This window comes from Elaeis guineensis, chromosome 2 (assembly GCF_000442705.2).
Source record: "Elaeis guineensis isolate ETL-2024a chromosome 2, EG11, whole genome shotgun sequence".
NCBI classification, from domain to species: Eukaryota; Viridiplantae; Streptophyta; class Magnoliopsida; order Arecales; family Arecaceae; genus Elaeis; species Elaeis guineensis.
Genome location: NC_025994.2, coordinates 78,377,106 through 78,385,078, shown reverse-complemented (window position 1 = coordinate 78,385,078; position 7,973 = coordinate 78,377,106).

Sequence of the window (7,973 nt, the reverse complement as noted above, 5' to 3'; positions counted from 1 at the left end):
AGTAATTAATGTATATGTGCTTTAGTTCCACTCTTCCTAGTCCTATCATTTAGGTTCATACCACGTCAAAACATGTCCATGAATGCAGCCACTTATAGTCCTAGGTTTCATCACTCTCTCTCTGGCTGACTGCCACTTAATCATTCTCACCTTCTAGCATACTTTCAATTCCTATGATAGTGATCCATGAAAGTTTCACATGCCAAAATGTAGTTGACTAGGTCCATGAAAATTCTTCACCAAGTATCTAGTGGTCTCTTCTAGAGAAATCTAACTCTAAAACAAATCACATAGAGGATTCAAATTCAATTATTTTTGTGCATTTTACTCTTACCATGTCTTCGTCTAAATGACTTTTTCTTTGGTTTTGAAACTCATTCTACGCATTGTCTAAAAATTTCATATTTTGAGAATATGCAGTATCATACACTTTATTCAAGAAAAGAATGAAATGGGCTCATAATGTAACATCCTGGCCCAATTGGGCCCAGAATCAAGCCCAAAACCCAAAACCCATAAAAAAAAAAAAGAAACAGAGCCGAAAGAAGACTCCCGATGGGAGTCTTCTTCTCCAGTGAATCTCGGATGGAAAGGAAATTCTAGGACCATCGGAGCCCTAGGGACCTCTATAATAAGCCTCTCCCTCTCTCAAGAACCTCCACCGGCGATCTTCAAGCTTAATTCCTCTCCTTTTCTCCGTGGAAGCAGCGGCAGCCTTTTCTCGTATTCATCAAAAATCAAAGGTCGAAGAGGCCACCGGAGCTCAGGTAAGGCTCCAAATTTTCTTCCTCTCCCTCTTTCCTTTCTCCCCATGGCTTTAGACCCACACCGGCCGTCGGGATCGTCGGAAAATCCATGAACAAGGTGAACCCCTGTTTTGCTCTATTTCGGCCGGACCCTTTCCTCTCTTTTCCGGCCACCGGCGCCGCCGATTGCGGCGTCTCATCCCCGAGACCAGACTCTCATCTCTCTAACCCTCTTTCCTGAAGGTCTTGACTGCCGGTGACCGGCCAATGACTGAAAAATAAAAAGAATAGGGACGGATCCCCTATTTTTTCGAAAACTCTTCTCCCGCCGGTCAAGCTTGCCGCCGGCGATTCCTTGCTCTTTGTTGTCGGCCGTCGCTGTCGGATCTCCGGCCATGCTGCCGCCTTCATCGGAGCCAAGCCACTCTTTGGTCTTCCCCTGTTTCGGCCCAAGGGAGGCTGTGGGAAGAAAAAGAAAGAAGAAAAAAGAAGAAAAAGAAAAGAAAAGGAAAGAGAAAGAGAAAAAGAAAAAATAGAAAAAAAAAAGAGAAAGAGAGAATTTTCTCTCTCTCCTCTCCCTCCTTTCTCTCTCTTTCCTCTCTCCTCTCTCTACCTTCTCTCTACATTTTCTCTCTTTAGATTCTCTCTCTATTTTCTCTCTCTAGATCTTTCTCTTTTTTTGTGGATTTTATCTCTCTAGAATCTTTTTACTCTCTCTCTGACTGCATCACAGACTCTAGGATAAACTTGAGATGAAAATAAGATGATCTGAGATTGCTCCGAAATTCGTGCAGTAGATCTGATCTCAGTCTGATCCTATTCGAAATTTATAATATTTGATTCATATTAAGTCACCCTGATAGGACCTCTGATGATCTCGACCATGATTGCCTCATTTGAAGGATACGAAGGTTCTCTCTCCACTTTCTCTCTCTACTTTCTCTCTCTAGAATTTTCTCTCTCTCCATGGATTTTCTTTCTCTAGATGTTTTATGGATCAGTGGAGGATCCAGATACTTAGACAAATCCTAAATTTGGTTGATCCTGAGAGAGGTCCTAGATTTGTGTTATTATGATTGATTATCGGATAATTTTTTCATATATGATTTTTATATTTGATCAGGGTCATGAAGAGATACGATTGTCTGCATAAGATATCGAGTGGAATATTTTGTTAAAAAAATTCATAAATCAAAGAAGAAAATTGATTTCTGTGCTTGGATCAGTCATCAGTAAAGGTAAGAATCCCTGTACATGATCACTATTATATATATATGCTATTTTACTGTTGGTCTTGCATTATTGGTTTTGCATCGTCGGATTTGAGATCGATGAATTTATTATATCTGAGATATTGTTGGATTTTGAGCATGAGTATGTTATGTCAATATATATGTATCAGAGATTGATGGCATGATTATATGGATATGACATATCTGAATTGATCATAATGCATGACAGAATTGATTTGATGAAATCAACACATAATGATTAAATGAAAAGAAAGAGATATATGGTATGGACTAGCTTTGTCATGTGGATCAGCCGGCCAGGAGCTTATGCTTGGGACAGCCCCCACTGGCTTACAGGTGGATCAGCCGGCCAGGAGCTCATGTCTGGGACAGCCCACCAGGAGCTTATGCCTGGGACAGCCTTTCACAGGCTTTCGTACGTGGGACAGCCAGCTAGGAGCTCATCCTGGGACAGTCTTGAAAGACTTTTTAAGTGGATTCGATCCGAATGATGACTGAGGTATAGACTTGGATAGTCCAGAGCTAGAAAGAAAATGTTAAAAATCATGTGATTATGAAAAGAGAAATGAAAGATAAGACATGAAATAATTGTTGAATAAAAGTGTTTCACCTGTTAACATATAATGATGCATTTATTTTAACAAGACAGAAAATTTATGGATATTTGCATTATCCTGGACATTGAACATCGAATTTTATATTTTATTATTTATCTTTATTTTTAAATTATATTATTATATCAGTGTGATATGGAAATTCTTACTGGGCTGTAAAGCTCACACCTCTTCATCTTTCTTTTTCTTCTCAAAGTTATAGGACGTTCATGATTGGCTATGGCTTAGATTTATGGGTGAGCAGATAGATAGATAGAGTGTCATAGTACCTGATCAGAGAATTGAAGAAATTTAATTTGTAATTATGCAAGGTTTTACGAATTATTGTGGAAATTAATTTTTATGAATGTTAAGATTGTAATGATTTATTTTGGCCTTGCATATTCTTTAGGACTTACTCTAAGGAGTGTACGGCCATCACGTATCCGACCCGGATGTTGGGTTCGGGGCATAACAGAATGGTATCAGAGCTTAGGTTTATAATCATCAGAGATTATAAAGAGATATTAAAACTTTATGTAAGATCAGTAGGATGTGACAGAGTGGCATTTGAGCTTAGAGCTTAGGTTACGTTTATTTGGAGACAATGATACAAGTGAATATGATAGAACAGTATTAGAGCTCAGGTTTAAGGTCACTAGGGATGTCATATAAGTGATATCAAAATTTTGAGATTATAATCAATAGAGTATGATAGATAATATCAGAGTTTAAGGTTATAATCATTAAGGATGTAATAGAATGATATTACAATTTATGTTATGATCATTAGAGAATATGATATTAAGTGGTATTTAAGCTTAAGATTATAATTATTTGAAATTATGACTTTAGTGATATTTAAACTTAGGTTATGATCATGAGGAACATGATAGATATAAAAGAGAAGATTCAATATTTAGATTTCGAATCAATAGATATTAAGATGAAATTTATGTATAAGTGGCATATGATATCTATAATAGAATTGACGAGTTATATCTTAGATTTCAATTAGTAAGGTTGACCTAAGTATGAAAAGAGTTGACCTTGGAATGAAGTGGGAGGTATTGATAAGTTATGTTGAGTATACTAGATGATTTTGGAATATAAAACTTATATGATTGAAGATTATGATATTTTTTTAATTTCAATGATAATTGTCTGAACATTATGAATTTTGGACTTATCAAAGAAAGTTAATTAGGATATGGTCTAAGAAGAAATTACATCATATGAGAGAGAAATATTTTTGAACACTGAACCTATAAGAGGTCATATATGAAACTTAATCTTAGATGAAAAATATACTTGAATTTTATTATGAGAATATGAGATACACATCTTGATGAAATCTTTGGTTACTCAAAATATCATATTCTGAATATGATTCCTTGATCTTTCAAGTTGCATTGAATTTCAAGTCAAAAGTTTACTTTTCTAAGTAGATCAAAAGTATTTTGATGTTGTTGTTAAATTAAAAAAAAAATTATTTTGTCAGAGTATGATATACTGGTTATGATGAAATCTTTAATAATTCATATTACTATCTTTGGATTAGATTTTTTTTTAATTTTTCTTGTGATTGTTGAAGATGGTGAAGTGTATTAATTATTCAAGTCAAAGTTTGGATTTCTGAATTAAACTAAGATATCTTGCTAGTGTTAAATTTTGAATGACTTATACATGGGACAAGATTTTGTATGGATTTATTGATTAATATTAAGGGTTGTGATGAAGGGAGCTCTATAAGAAATAATCAAGTTAATTCTACTTAAGGATATTGGCTTGAGTTCTTCTAGTTTGTCAAGTTAGAATTAATTTTTTTAAAAAGAAAGATTGATTTAAAAATCATCTAAATGATTGTAAGGTAAATATAAGGTTAACTCCAATTAATTCTAGATATGTTGGATTCTTGAAGAGTGATGAAACTTATGCAATGATTTCAAACATAGAAAGTGGATCAAGATTTAATTTTTATATGCTATATCCAAAGGTAGTAAAGATAAAGAAACTTAAAATTTTGCCGTAAGTCTTATATGAAATTTGAAGGTTGGATCTATCCTGGATTGATCTAACATACAAGAATATTTTATCTTTGATAGACTTATATAATTTGATAAATTAAGATCAGAGTGTACAGCAAAAGTGTGATGGATTAAATTAATTAAAATATTAATCTTTTAAATCAAAAGATATTATGATAAATACATTAATTGCAAATAAGGAAGGATTTTATTGATAATGAAAGGATGCTATAAATTTTGATCTAATCTGATCATAGTCGGATAATTTTTATCAGTAGGTTGCTTCATTGTAGATAATACCAAGAAATTCTAGATATCTCAAGTTTATTAACAGCTTGATAGTTCTGATATTAGTTTAAACTTAGAATATCCTAACATAGATCTCATATTTTTTTAAAAAAATTTAATATTATTACTTGGATTGATATAGAAGATTGAGGTTTTCTTAAGATGAGAGTCTACATATAAAATTTGTTGGAAGATCAAGAGAAGAAAGAAATCGAAGATTATGAAGAGTGCCCGATGTTTGACCTTTATTTATTTTTCTATCAAGGATAGTTTGAGATAATTATGAATTTTGAGTGGAATGTATTAGACAAATAACGGTGGTATATTAATATAAGTCCAAAATATTATAGTTCTTCAAAAAGTTGAAAAATCAATAAGAGGAGATGAATTTAAAATTTTAAATAATTTTTGTTATAACAAGATCATGAGAAATAAATAACATATATGACATTATCGTAAGCTTGAGATGACATGAAGAATGTATACTTTAAAATAGGTATCTCGAACGACATAACTTAATTTCGATGACGAAATTATTTGAAGGGGGGAGAATGTAACATCCTGGCCCAATTGGGCCCAGAATCAAGCCCAAAACCCAAACCCATAAAAAAAAAAAGAAAAAGAAACAGAACCGGAAGAAGACTCCCGATGGGAGTCTTCTTCTTCGGTGAATCTTGGATGGAAAGAAAATTCTAGGACCATCGGAGCACTAGGAACCTCTATAATAAGCCTCTCCCTCTCTCAAGAACCTCCACCGGCGATCTTCAAGCTTAATTCCTTCCCTTTTCTCTGTGGAAGCAGCGGCAGCCTCTTCTCGTGTTCATCAAAATCGAAGGTCGAAGAGGCCACCGGAGCTCAAGTAAGGCTCCAAATTTTCTTCCTCTCCCTCATTCCTTTCTCCCCATGGTTTTAGACCCTCACCGACTGTCAGGATCGTCGGAAAATCCATGAACAAGGTGAACCCCTGTTTTGCTCTGTTTCGGCCGGACCCTTTCCTCTCTTTTTCGACCACCGACGCCGTCGGTTGCGGTGTCTCATCTTCGAGACCGGACCCTCATCTCTCTAACCCTCTTTCCTGAAGGTCTTGACTGCCGGTGATCGGCCAATGATCGAAATATAAAAAGAATAGGGGCGAATCCCCTGTTTTTTCGAAAACTCTTCTCCCACCGGTCAAGCCTTGCCGCCAGCGATTCCTTGCTCTCTATTGTCGGCCGTCGCTGTCGGATCTCCGGCCATGCTGCCACCTTCATCGGAGCCAAGCCACTCTTTGGTCTTCCCCTGTTTCGGCCCAAGGGAGGCTGCGAAAAAGAAAAAGGAAAAAGAAAGAAGAAAAAGGAAGAAAAAGAAAAGAAGAAGGAAAAGAAAAAGAAAAGAAAAGAAAAAGAGAAAGAGAAAAAGAAAAAATAGAAAAAAAAAGAGAAAGAGAGAATTTTCTCTCTCTCCTCTCCCTCCTTTCTCTCTCTTTCCTCTCTCCTCTCTCTACCTTCTCTCTATATTTTCTCTCTCTAGATTCTCTCTCTAGATCTTTCTCTCTTTTTTGTGGATTTTATCTCTCTAAAATCTTTCTACTCTCTCTCTGACTGCATCACAGACTCTAGGATAAACTTGAGATGAAAATAAGATGATCTGAGATTGCTCCAAATTCATGCAGTAGATCTGATCTCAGTCCGATCCTATTCAAAATTTATAATATTTGATTCATATTAAGTCATCCTGATAGGACCTCTGATGATCTCGACCATGATTGCCTCATTTGAAGGATACGAAGATTCTCTCTCCACTTTCTCTCTCTACTTTCTCTCTCCATGAATTTTCTCTCTCTCTCCATGAATTTTCTCTCTCTAGAAGTCTTATGGATCAGTGGAGGATCCAGATACTTAGACAAATCCTAAATTTGGTTGATCCTAAGAGAGGTCCTAGATTTGTGTTATTAGGATTGATTATCGGATAATTTTCTCTATATATGATTTTTATATTTGATCAGGGTCATGAAGAGATACGATTGTCTGCATAAGATATCGAGTGAAATATTTTGTTAAAGAAATTCATAAATCAAAGAAGAAAATTGATTTCTGTGCTTGGATCAGTCATCGGTAAAGGTAAGAATCCATGTACATGATCACTATTATATATATATGCTATTTTACTGTTGGTCTTGCATTATTGATTTTGCATCGTCGGATTTGAGATCGATCAATTTATTATATCTGAGATATTGTTTGATTTTGAGTATGAGTATGTTATGTCAATATATATGTTTCAGAGATTGATGGCATGATTATATGGATATAACATATCTGAATTGATCATAATGCATGACAGAATTGATTTGATGAAATCAACACATAATGATTAAATGAAAAGAAAGAGATATATGGTATGGACTAGTCTTGTCATGTGGATCAGTCGGTCAGGAGCTTATGCCTGGGACAGCCTCCACTGGCTTATAGGTGGATCAGCCGGCTAGGAGCTCATGTCTGGGATAGTCTGCCAGGAGCTTATGCCTGGGACAGCCTCTCACGGGCTTTCGTATGTGGGACAGCCGGCCAGAAACTCATCCTGGGACAGTCTTGAAAGGCTTTTTGAGTGAATTTGATCCAGATGATGACTGAGGTATAGACTTGGATAGTCCAGAGCCAGAAAGAAAATGTTAAAAATCATGTGATTATGAAAAGAGAAATGAAAGATAAGACATGAAATAATTGTTGAATAAAAATGTTTCACCTGTTAACATATGATGATGTATCTATTTTAACAAGACAGAAAATTTATGGATATTTGCATTATCCTGGACATTGAACATCGAATTTTATATTTTATTATTTATTTTTATTTTTAGATTATATTATTATATCAGTGTGATATGGGAATTCTTACTGAGCTGTAAAGCTCACACCTCTTCATCTTTCTTTTTCTTCTCAGAGTTACAGGACGTTCATGATTGGCTATGGCTTAGATTTATGGGTGAGCAGATGGATAGATAGAGTGTCATAGTACCTGATCAGAGAATTGAAGAAATTTAATTTGTAATTATGCAAGGTTTTATGAATTATTGTTGAAATTAAT